This window comes from Ipomoea nil, unplaced genomic scaffold (assembly GCF_001879475.1).
Source record: "Ipomoea nil cultivar Tokyo-kokei standard unplaced genomic scaffold, Asagao_1.1 scaffold2701, whole genome shotgun sequence".
NCBI classification, from domain to species: Eukaryota; Viridiplantae; Streptophyta; class Magnoliopsida; order Solanales; family Convolvulaceae; genus Ipomoea; species Ipomoea nil.
Window position 1 is genome coordinate 947,277 of NW_017619129.1, and position 13,618 is coordinate 960,894.

The window sequence follows — 13,618 nt, forward strand, 5'->3', positions numbered from 1 at the left end:
GGTATCAAGTTTTCTAACTTGTACTCTTTGCAAGGCTCTATTTCTGGTGGTTCAGTGAATGTGGCAACAAAGGAATGTGCATCAGAGTTGATACATTCTGATGTGTGTGGACCAATGGAAGTAAGGTCACTTGAGGTTTGTTGCTGTATCGTCGGGACGGCGATATCCTCCACATAGTCGGGAGGGGGAGATTTGTTGGGTTGGGGCTTCCCTCCTATGTGGTAAATAGCTCATTTTGGACCAATCCTATTCCACTGCAATATTTGTTAGCTTGATGGAAAAGTTTGCTGACAATTGTTTGGGTTGGAGAATGGGTTATTGGGTAGAAGTTAAAGAGTGGATGTTGGGATGAAGTTGTTGGGCAGAAGTTTGCTTGGGATGAACTTGGGAAGAGATTTCCTAAGGGAACTTGGGAAGAGATTTCCTAAGGATTATGGGAAGAGGTTTCCTAAGGGAACTTGGGAAGAGGTTTCCTAAGGTTTATGGGAGGAAGTTGAGGAATTAATTAACTTTCTTTATTTCCAAGGTGGCTGCCTGCATCTATAAAAGGAGGGAAAATTCATTGTTTCCTCACCACTACACCAGACACTTCTACATACTACACATATTCCTTTTGTATTTTTCGGCAGAAGCAGTAGGCCAAAAAAGAAAGAAAAATTCAATTTTCTTTCTTTCTCTTTGCACGGCCGTATGCAGCAGTTGAAGGAGCAACATCTATTTCTTCTTCTTTTTGTGTTGCTTTGTCGTGGGTTTGCCTAGCTTCTTTGGTGGCACGGCGGCGGCGTGTGTCAGCAGGTTTTGTCGCACGTCTGATGGATTTGTCGTGAGGTTTGCCGAAGATCTTTGGGGTACTTTTCTTCATCAAATATTTTGTAGAGGTCAGTGTTTGTTCCAGGCATCATCGTTTTGGGTAAGCTCGTAATATTTGTATTCTTTTCACCTTGTTTGTGGTGGTTGAATATTTTGAGTACGAGTTGGTATCCCTTTTTAGGCCTGTGAACGTGATAGAATGTATTTGGCCTAGTTGTTGTATTTGATGATTTTTAGGGTGTTTGGCTCGGGTGGTAGCCAACAACTTTGTACCCAAGATTTGTTATAGTGGAATATTGTGTTGGTGGTGGTCCGTGGTTTTTCCCCGTGGTTTTGGAGTTTTCCACGTAAATCTTGTGTCCCTTGTGTCTGTTATTTATTTTGGCTATTTTGCATCATCTCGTATTTGCGCTCTTGTCGGTCCTGTGATTTTATTGTCACAGGTGGTGGGATTTTTCCCAACACATCTCAATGCGTATAACAGCAAATGATCACATAAAACATGCAGATTCATTCGCACAACTTATGCACACTACTCAATTGCATTATGGATTCAATCTTTCGTTTTAGTTACGGGAACTTCTCCGTCTGTCTTACGGTCTGGATCCATCCGATTAATTCACATTCGCTCTAGAAGGTATGAGAGCTGGTCCAAAGAGAATTGTCACTTATTAGGTTATCCCTAGATCATCCCCACAAAGGAGCCTCTTTGCCACTTAAACCACCATTTGGGTTGTTAACTGCAAATTGTATGTTTTAATAGAATTTAATAAAGAATGTATGTTTTACAATATAATAGGCAAAAAACCTTCGAAACAGTTCCTTTGGGCTTGCTCCAAGTATAGTACGTCTTTAGTTCTTTACATTTTTTCTTTAAGTACTTACTTTATATCCAAGCTAGGGCCACCAAATTGACTATCGCATCTATACCAACTCTTTTCTGTTGTAATCCGTAATAATAAAAAGCTTTTTATCCGATGAGCTACCAAATTTCTTCCCATATATGTTCCTTCTTGTTAGTAGGCTCGTTAACATATAAGGGGTGTTTGACAAATAACTCTTAGTTGATAGTTGTTAGCGGATTTAATTAGCAGAGAGTATCAGCTGAATGTAGAAAGATGTTTGGTAAATTAGCTCTTAGTTGATAGCTGATTACATGCAAAATCACTTTTAAGGGTATAATTTATTTTTCTCAAAAAACTGATTGGAAAAAATGCTTTAAGCAGTTTATTGAATTTTAATGTTTTTTTAGCAATAAGCTGTTACAAAAAACTAATTAACCAAATACTTATATGAGATTTTTTAACGAAATCAAACAATTAATAGTGGTTAAACAAGTTAGAATTAAACTGATAGCTAACTATGTCACCAAACAGGGTTCATTCATCCCAAACCAATCATGTCCCTTATCAGATCTTATCTGCTTGAATGACCCATCAGGTTCCAGGTTATTGTTGTCTTTATTCATTGTTGCTGGAGTGTCATCCATTCGTGGTATCTGAGGAAGTTGAAAAGCAAATATTCCTTCTACAGATGCTACTGAACCGGTATTTTGCACCTCATCATTCAAAAAAATAGATTGTAATTATCGTTAGAAGGAATTTCACCCTCACCTACCAAGAAGAATGTTCATCATATATATATAGTTGCCTTATCTCAATGTTTAACAGTAAGTGACGACATAAAATATGCAGATTCGCACCACTTATTCATAATGGGAGTTGGTTTATACGGAGTAATATAATTGCCAATGGAGCATCATGCCTGATTTGACACAATTCTTGTTAAGATCAAGCACTCACCATAACGCCAAAAGTTATAGCTCATAGTAGAGGGGCTACAATGTAACTTTTCATATTTTTGAAACATTGTGTGTTGAGCTTGGTCTTTTAAGTCCTTTACCGGCCTCCACCCAACAATCTCCCAACCACGCACTGGGGTTAGACTTAGCTTTTATTGGCCTCTACCCAACAACTCGAACCTATGACTTGGCTCTAATACCACTTGTTACGATCAAACGAATTGGGCAACTTTATTTTCTTATAGCAAGACTGTCATCAAATTTTCAGATGCTGAGTATTGGACTTGGTCTCCGTCCGACAATCCTTAGCCACCGAGTGCTAGACTTGGCATCTACTAGATAGCCTCCGCCAAACAAATCTTTTTCGTTCCAAAGAATTTAATTTCTCATCAAATGAGTCCAGGAGTTCCCCCAAACACTTCAACAAGTAATGAGTTATAATTACTTGCAATAAGGAAGGAATTAGCCTTCACTATTGATGAAGTGTTATGGAGGAACTCTAGGGTACATTCGATCTCTTCAATCTCCTTAGCAAACACATTAATTTATATATGTATGTCAAGTAGTCCACAGAGTTCCCCCCAAACACTTCAGTACGCTACCAATGCCCTTAGCTCTCTTATCAATTCAAGCTAGGCATATGCATATTGAAGTGCTCAAGGGAACTCCATGGAAAACCTGATATGATGATCATATATTTTTAATTTTTTATGTATTTTCTGTTGCTTCTATTGGGGAACTTGATGCAGGAAGTCTTGCTATATATATGTATTCAATTCTCGATTAATGCAGAAAAATAAATAAAAACTAGTCCGTATTTGAGAGCATGAAACTGGGTAAAATACAATTGCAAGCATGAACCTGGTAAGAAAATTGGGTTGAGTGAGATAAATGGAATAAACAAACTGTGACTAAAAAGGTTTTATTATTCATGCATGGTTGTAGGATATTCTACAACTTTAAGAAATTCCCTTTCAGGCTTTCAATGGCCGCAAAACCATTTGCAGTAGTCCTTACTCCTTAGGGACAGATCTTAATTGACATCCCAAGATACATGTTTTATAATTGGAATCGGTTTACAAGGAAATGAATAGAGATGTAATATAATAAGAATCTTATTACAATCCTGTTTGGTAAAATAGCTTATTTGATTATTATTAGTTGTTTGACTTGGTTTAAAAATTAATATAAGTGTTCGGTTAATTAGCTTTTTGTACTCCGAAATGTTAAAATTTAAAAAGCTACTCAAAGCAACTTTTTCAATTAGCTTTTTGAAAAGAAAAAAAAAAATTATACTAAACAGCTATCAGCTAACCGCTAATTTACCAAACACCTTTTTACAATCAGCTAATGTTATCAACTAGTTATATCCTCTAATTAACTCAATCAGCTAACAGCTAATCGTCATTTACCAAACAAGGTCGTATACATTGGAAAATGAAGCAAGGGGAAGTGCCGACGGAAGTCCTGCATGCTTAACACAATTGACATGTGGGTTCAAATCGCCAATCTCCCCTTCAGATACACAACCGAGTCAATCCTGAAATAGATTGGGAAAATTATAGGCTCTTTCATCAAAACGGACTTAGCCCGATTTGGTGGTGCATGGCGAATTGAAGCTTCTACCGAATCCAGGTGATTCTTGATGTCAACAAGCCATTATGTCAAAGAATAATACTCACGAAAAGGGATAGCTACTGGGTTTGGCTTACATTCAAATATGAACGACTCCAAACATTTTGCTACTATTGTGAGGTAATGGGACCAAGGACGGGTAGGAGCCAAAAAACTTGAGTTGGGACTGGTGTAGTAGAGAAAATTTACAATGTTAGTCGACATTATAACTAACCGCACTATATTATTATATATACCATACATTATTGTGATTATTATTGATTATTGATAATGATTTCTAATTATACTATGTGTAATAAAGTATGAAATACATAATTATATGAGTACGATCGACACCGGTGTCGATCATTACTTTAGAAATTTTTCACATAACACAAAATATAATAATAACAATAACAACAACATTTATTTACATATAGATTGTCACTTAACATCAAATAAAAAGTTTTGTCAATTATTTTGTCACCAAATTTCTTCATAATTAACTTATATTCATTTTACTGGTTAACTGAATATTTCAAAATTTGAGAGATAAAAGACAAAAATCAAAACGAATTAAATAATCAATATTAATTTTTGTCAATTTCAAAACTAATCATTTAAACTAGCAAATGTACATTTTAAAAATGTAAATAAATAATTAAAACACACAATAAATACTAATTAATTAATTAACATATATAACTAATAAAACCAAAGCATATATCTCAATTTTGGAGCTAGATTTTTTAAATTAAAATGTATACTTGATGTCATTCATTATTAATGATAAAAGAAATAAGATAATAAAGAAAAATTGTCACTTTAATTATTTGATGTATTTCTTTTTATTTAATGAATTTGAACTTTAATATATATTTTGAGTTCATTTAATATAAACATAATAGATTATTTAAAAAAAATTAAAGAGGGGCTAAAAGTGTATTATATTCCTACAATATCAATATATACGGTAGGGATGGGGTGAGGTTTAACCTTTTGGAAGAATGATTGAGGCCATTATTCAATGATTGCAACAATAACACGTCACATCAATAAATAATTTAATTCATGCAATATTTTTTAAAATATATTAACCACATTCTATATTATTACTTATTGGTTAGTAGCTGTTAAATATTTTTATGTTCTCAATAATTATTATGAGTTTGTATACATACATTAATAGATGTGTATATATGTATTTTTATATCGTGCATCGCACGGGTGGAGTACTAGTTTTTATAAAATGTACAAAGAGAAATTCAAAAGAAAATTAAAGTTTATATAGTTGGTACTTAATTGTTACAACTGCTCCATAGATTTAAAAAAAAAAAAAACAAAAACAAAAACAAAAAAAAAAAACAAAATAAAATAAAAAAAAAATAAAAATAAAAAATAAAAAATACTACACAACCAAGTAACCAAGCTAACAATTTTCTGTACGCTCAAAAGAGAAACTAAAAAAGGATTATTTGGGTAGATAATCCCCTTCACAGCTTGACCTCAAGACAAACAAGTTTTTACTTTTTAGACAAAATCAAAGAAATTAAAGATGATGATAATGATGGTGCAGCAGCAGGTAGAAGAAGACTTGCAGCTGGTGGGAAGAGAGCTACACCACACCTTTCAGGGCTCGAGTATTTCCTGCAAACTGCCTCGACCACTTCGCTCTCTGCCAAACTCGAGTGTAAGCCCGCCAATTGTTTCGCGCAATCGCTGTTACAAACAAAACATTACATGTATGTATGTATGTATGTTAGTTGTAATCAAATGCATTCCTTCCTAAAAGTTTCTTGGATGGATTTAAAAAGGGTGTGGAGGAGATTACGTACGTTATCTGGCTTTCGTGGTAGCCAGTGTAGTGCTTTAGAGTAGCGGTCCATGGAGGCGTGACGCTGAGAGTGCAACGAGCAGCGTAGACAGCAGATGCAGCAAGTTTCGATGGACAGTAGCGTATGACGGTTGAGTAGTTCAGTAGACCGAGTTCAGCAAGGAAGAAGGCCATGTTCTCAATCTGCACCAAAAAACATTGAAGAATTCGGGGAAATTTAGTTTCAGCATGATCCCGGGAGTTGGAACGTGTACACTATTGCAAAATATTGTATATAATCAGCTAACAGCTAATTTACCAAACACTTTTCTACAGTCAGGCAATCAGCTAATGCTATTTAAACCCACTAACTCAATCAGCTAATTAACAGCTATCAGCTAACAGTCATTTACCAAACACCCGCAATGTTTCTCTCGAGATTTTTGTTTATTACCTCTTTATCTCCTGGAATTGCAGCTTTAATGAACCGAACCAGAAACACATATATCGTAGGAATTGTGAAGTACCATTCGAGTGTCCCCATAATGGATTTCTCCATCAAGAGTATCTGCTCCCTCGCATAAACATTGCCACTTACATCCAAGAACTCACTGACCTGCAATCACCGCACAAAACCCGCAAATTCAAGTTCAACAGAACAACTAAAACCAACAAATTTTCAAAAAATGGAATTTTTTTATTGTACCTGCGGTGCCCATATTTCCTCGTACTTGCAGGCAATGAGCATAGAGCTGATGGCAACCTACTGGAGCTCCCTGATAGGGACAGTCTTCATCGAGAGAAATCGATCCATGATATTGATACTCAGGTAGAGGCTCTCGGGCATGAGCTTAAACTTCTTATGAACTTCAATTAGCCAGTCTACGAGAATCGCCCTCTTCTTAGAACTGATCTCAGGCTGAGAGCCCATATAGTCATTCACTCGACCATCCGCCTAGATTAAGAGAACAGATCATGAGGACCAAACATATTACATACAAACTATAAAAGGAAACAAAAAGCAATATATATATACCTCTGTGAGCTTGTAGAACTTATAGATATCTTCCACATACTCCATGGCAGCCAGTTCGTTATCAGCATCTTCTGCATCAATGTCCACAATCTTCTCCTTCAGTTTGTTACCAATTCCACAAGCAGCCTGAAAAACGCCAAATTACAAACAAAGGTAATTAAAGTATGCTTTTCGACATTGTACTATAAAACTTCAAAAGTAGTGAAAAATTGTGTGAAGTAAAATAGAAAACCTTGCTTCGAGCAGTTAGGACACAAGTATACGACTTTCCAGTCCTTTTCGTTTTCCTCCCACTCAAGGGGCTTTTCTTCATAACAACGGCTTTGTCATCGGGGCTTATGACCTTAACCGTTTTTGTCTTTTCTTTCAGAGTTACTTTCTTCTCAGCACCAGCTACTACTGCAACAATTCCATTGACAACTTCTGCAAGTGCCCTCTGCAAAGCAGACATTATAGGCAAATCCTTAGAAAAGCTTTGCATAGTTGAACACGAAAATAAAACACACATGTTATCACAACCTACATTGTTTTCGTCAACAGCAGCTCGTGCCTTAGCCAATAACTGTGCAGTAAAGCTTCTTGTGATGGGGCGGCTCTGCGGTTTACTATCAACAACAGGAGCAATCACAAGATTTCCAATATCTTCAAGTGCCCATCTATTTCTCCCCCCTGCATTCCCACATATATGTTAAACTTAAAGTTACCTATAAGTTTGTAAAAAAAAAAAAAAAAAAAAAAAAATCCATCAAGATAACAACTTTCTTGATCTAAAAAAGGACCATGATAACTTCAAGGCAATTAAGGAAAAGTAAATGGGAGAAAACCAATCCTATTCAGATTCTCAAAGAACAATCATAGATAAGAACAAAAAAGGCCACCAACCCACACAAATTGCAAATACAGGAATAAACTTGAAACAAACATTAATCACATGAACCCATTGGTTAATAATAACAAGAACTTTTAAGTGCAAAGGGAAATTCTTAACATGATCAATCAATGCCACCAAAAATACATGAACCCCAATATCAAAAACATAAATTTCTAGTTCAGAACAGAAGTTTCAAATTTTAAATCGTTCAAACCCCTCAAATTTATTCAAGATATGTCCACAACAAACTCATACTCTCATAAGCATAACAAGCCGTAGAAGAAGATTCAGAAGAATTATAAACTAAAGAAAAAGAAAAAACTTCATTTCTTGGATATACCTCTCAAAGGTTGGTATTTGACAGCAGCTTTAGACTCCATTTATGGAATTCCCTGCAAGAGTCTGACGATTCTATTAGGAAGAAAACCCTTATCTCGCTCTCTCTGTCTGCCTAAAACTTCCAACTTTTTCTCTATGCTTATTCAGAGCAAACTTGATTGAGAAGAAAAGACAGGGTTTTAAATAGGCTAGCGTCAGCCAGCTCCTTCAACGGTCTTTTTGCATTAATGATTTCTATTTTATTTAACATTTGGAAACAAAGTTAGTTTTTTTTTGAACAAGAAACAAAGTTAGTTTTACTCTAATGTGTTTTAAAAATTTTCTGTTCTCCAAAGTAATTAAGATTCCAAATCTTGCTTTTTTATTGATTCATTAAATTACTGTCCATTAAGTTGATACTACAAATTTACTAAGCCACTATTGTATGTTCATTAATCATTAAGTTCATTATATCACTATTACAAGTTCATTAAGACACTACTTTAGGTTTATTAAATTACTACTATATGACCATTAAATCATTAATATAGGTTAATTAAGTCATTACTACAAGTTCATTAAATCACTATTATAGGCCAATTCTATATTGTATCATAGATCAGAGTGGATGTAGCAACATGAACCTAAATCATCCATAATTTCTTTCCTTAAATTATTTTCCAACATAATTTTCTTTTTATTTTTCTTTTTTTACAAATAAAATTAATGTATAAAAATATATCATTAAAAAATTGTAATTAGAGTCTTTTAAATGACACCAATATTGATATTTAAAAAAAATTAACAAATTTAAATATTTATAATGTCACTACCGTAGGTTCATAAAGTTACTACACTAAATTCATAAATCAAAATTGCATATTAATAAAACCACTATTGTAAGTTTATAAAATCACAATCGTCAGTTAAAATGAACCTTACGTCAATGACCCACCTTACAAGGTGGACCATGGATCGTTATGCTGTGCATCCGGATGCAAAAACGACGTCGTTTTGATGTCTAACTTAAAAAATAATAATAATAAAATAAAATTTAAAATTGCATAACTACACATCCATAATTTTATCACAGAGAAAATTACACTTTTGGTCCTATGACTATAGTGGATGTGGTAATTTCAGTTCGTGACTTTTAAAACTAACAGATTTAGTCCTTTTAGTAAGTTTTTTTTTACACATTAAGTCCTTCCGGCCAAATCACCGGTGGATTTTGGCCGGAAAAACACAATTCTTTGTTTATTAAATATTGGGGGGGGGGGGGGGGGTGGGTGGGTAAAATAGTCCATTTATGTTTGAGAAAAAAGGAGAAAACGCGATTATTCACACGTATTTTCCGGTGGTTGTAGCCGACACCGTTAATATCTCCGATCTCCGATCTCCTTATATTCAGATTGCGGCTAAAAAGCCACCACGAAAAATACCTCCTAGCCGATCGCAACGAGGAATCGGTTATCCAGGACCGCCGCCACCGCGACTCCAAGGCCGCGAAATGGACTGTCGAATTCGTCGAGGGTGCGCACTTCGTGATCCGCCTGAAGAGCTGCTTCGGCAGATACTTAACCGCCGCCGACGAGCAGCAAAAATAAACCCCACGAAACCCAGATCGTAAAACCCGAAAATATTCCTTTCTTGACTACAAAAACAAACACACACCAAAAAAAAAAAAAAAAAGAGAGAATTTATTCTTGAACTTTTAGTTTACGGTTAACAATTGATAATTTGAGGTTGTTAACGTTATTCCATGCATCATCAAATTAACTAAATAGATTTTTATTTTGGTCCTCCAGAATCCAGATTGAAACTGTAGCCCCCACCGTCGAAGAACACCAGATTGAATTTCATACTTGAAACATCAGTGCATTTTACCCCCCAAATACAAGAAGGAAGAAGAAGAACGAAGAAGTAGGAAGGAGAAGGAAGAAGAAGGAAGAAGAAAGAAGAATCTGAATTGACCATTTTACCCCCCAAATATTTAATAAATTAAGGGATTGTGTTTTTCCGGCCAAAATCCACCGGTGATTTGGCCGGAAGGACTTAATGTGTAAAAAAAAAGCTTACTAAAAGGACTAAATCTGTTAGTTTTAAAAGTCACGAACTGAAATTACCACCTCCACTATAGTCATATAGGACCAAAAGTGTAATTTTCTCTTTCATCACATCCATAATTTCATAACTATACATCCAGAATTACATAACTACACATCCATAATTTTATAACTATAAATCCAGAATTGCATAACTACACATCTATAACTTCATAACTATAAATCCAGAATTGCATAACTACACATCCATAACTTCATAACTAAACATCCAGAATTGTATAACTATACATCCAGAATTGCATAACTATACATCCAGAATTTCATAACTAAAAATCCAGAATGAATGAACTAAAAAATGAATAACATAATGTTGTTGTTAGAAATCGAAACTAATTTTTTTAAGTAGGGCGCGCGTTTTGATGCAAAACGACGTCATTTTTGCATCTGTATGCACCATGCATGGTGCATACGGATTCACATCATAATTTGCCATGGATCATGGTCCATGATATAATGATTGATAATTTATTACTACTAGTAATTGTCCCGTGCGAAGCACGGACTATTATTAATTTAAAAAATTTACCAATTGAATTTTTGACATCCTCTGAATTAGCAAAGAAAGTAATGGTTGTGGACACAGAAAAACGTACTTGAGTTCTTGAGCTCATAATTAATTTTATTAAAAATGTAAGTATAAATATATAATGTAATATTTAATATTTTTAAAAGTTTAATTATGCTATTATTATTATGTTGATTTTAAAGTTTATTGTTACTTGTATTATTATTTGAATTTGAATTTTTTTTTTGAAAGGAATTTGAATTTGAAATAACTACTTTAATTATATAACTAACGTATTTAAATAAAACTTGTAAATAAAATAACAGGCAATATTTATCGAAAATCTCCACCAAAAACTTATTCATTTGAAAAAGATTATTCATGTAAGAACTATATTTATTTTATATCTAATTTCTCCTCTTTATATATGTGGAGTCAAATTAATAATAATTGAGGTTTAAATGAATATATACATAAATTATATTAAATATAAAACTTTACCAATAAATTTGAGCACAATAAACTTTTTTCCATACTTCATTACGCTTTAATATATATAGAGGTAGAGCTATAATATTAAAGTATAATTTATAAAATATAAATACACATAATAACTTCATATACATATATATATATATATATATATATATATATATATATATATATATATATATAGAGAGAGAGAGAGAGAGAGAGAAAAACGCTCATATGTGGTCATGTCATTAGGTGTGGTCGTGTGGTCGTATCTGTGTCGTTGAATCAGTTTAATCTAAAGGCAGTGGTAATTCTGAGGATTTTCGCGCGTTTTAGTAAGTGGGGGTGTTATGATAATTACAGTGACCATTTATAGCAGACAGGTTCCAGAATACACCAACAGTGTTGACAACATACACCAATAGTGTAATAAAACACACCACAGTGAAACACACCAATGGTGTATTCCCGTGTTATGGTAATTACAGTGGCCATTTATAGCGGTCGGGTTCCAGAATACACCAACAGTGTTGACAACACGCATCAATAGTGTAATAAAACACACAACAATGTGATTTTCCCTATTCCGGTGTTTTATGACAAGTTTACCCTTACAGTTCGCTGGGTAGGAAAATGTGCGCGAAAATACTGAAAAAATCTTGATTAATATGATTCATTAGATCTATCTAATCTAATGGTTTATAATTGACCATATGACCACACCTAACAACATGGCCACATGTGATCACTCCTCTATATATATATATATATATATATATATATATATATATATATACATCTACTCATACAATTAATGCATTCATATTTGCTAATCTTGTTTCTATCAAAATACATTCACACTTTAGAAGAAAAATTTTGTGGCCTGGCTAGATTCTGTTTTATTATATGTACTAGTTTTTTACGCGCATTGCGCGATTGGGATAATGCCCAATGTTTTTTTTTTTTTTAAATAAGTACTTTAAAGTATATTAAGGCAAGATTATATTGAAATTGTTTATGCATAGATAATTGAAGGTTGAATTTGCGTATTTAAATAGGTAATTCTTCTCTCAAAGGTTGAGTCCCCTACCCCAAGGGCCCCCCACACTCTGACCCGATAGAGCATTGTAGGAAGTTGTAAATCACGGTGACTCAATGGTTCAGCAGACAGGACCAAATGCCGGTGCGAACAAGGAATCTGCCCACTTTGGACATAATTCCCGCACTGCCGTCGCCGAGGTTCAAACCTTGGTCTCTTCTCCCAAATACTGCCTACTAAACCATTGAGCTAAGCCCGTGCGGGTTAAATAAGTAATTCTAAGTTTACAAATGCAAGATAATATAGTCAAGATTGATTATAATTGTCAATAAAATAATTGTATAGGTATGGTTGAAACCAAATACGTGACATAAGGGAGAACAAATAAAAATTAGGGCATAAAATATTAAATATATACTAATATTGTTTGAGGAGATTTCGACATTAGGATTTGTGGTTAAGTTCTATTAAGACTTTAATATTAGAATTAGATTAATGGTGTAATTATAATTCTATATTAGACGTTAATATTAGAATTAGACTAACGGTGAATTAATAGTATTTAACGGAAAAGTTAAATGGATAATCATATAATTAAGGATAAATTAGAAAAAATTTTAAAAAAATTAAAACCTGAACAATTTGAACCATCCATTTGATTTAATAATTTGGCGGTCATTTTTTTTACCCAATGTTAATAATTAAATAAATTCGTTGGTCAAATCCGCTAATATAATCCGCTAACTGCTGATTGTCAAACAAGGACATTGCAGGATAGTTCTCACTTCAATTTGTTGTGTGATTTGAATACTCTCTTTGTCACTGAAATTGCACCGTGACACTTGAAAAATAAAAGCAATGTATTTTTACTTGTTAATTAGGTTATGGAGTAGTTACGTTCATTAATTAAACTTGTTTAAGCAAAAGTAAATAATGAAAGCTAAAAGCATAAAGAATGTAAAAAACACAAAGAAATGTTACGCAGTTCGGAGCTCCTTCTCCTACGTCTGCGGGGCAACCCACGTCTGCCCAATCCACTATAGATGTTCACCAAAAGGAGTATTACAAGAGGTAAATACAGATGGCCTCCAACCTTTACCACTACCACTCTTTCTAACACCTATCCAGGATTGACACACGAATACCCGAACAATCTTCACAAGATGCTTCAGCAGTACCACGTACTGATCATGTAGTACAGATTAAATATT

The 13,618-nt window shown here is 34.0% G+C and overlaps 1 pseudogene; it reads right to left on the reverse strand.

Annotated features, from left to right (window-relative positions):
- Positions 1-5,624: 5,624 nt before the first annotated feature.
- On the reverse strand, positions 5,625-8,341 carry LOC109155365 (annotated as a pseudogene).
- Positions 8,342-13,618: the final 5,277 nt, after the last annotated feature.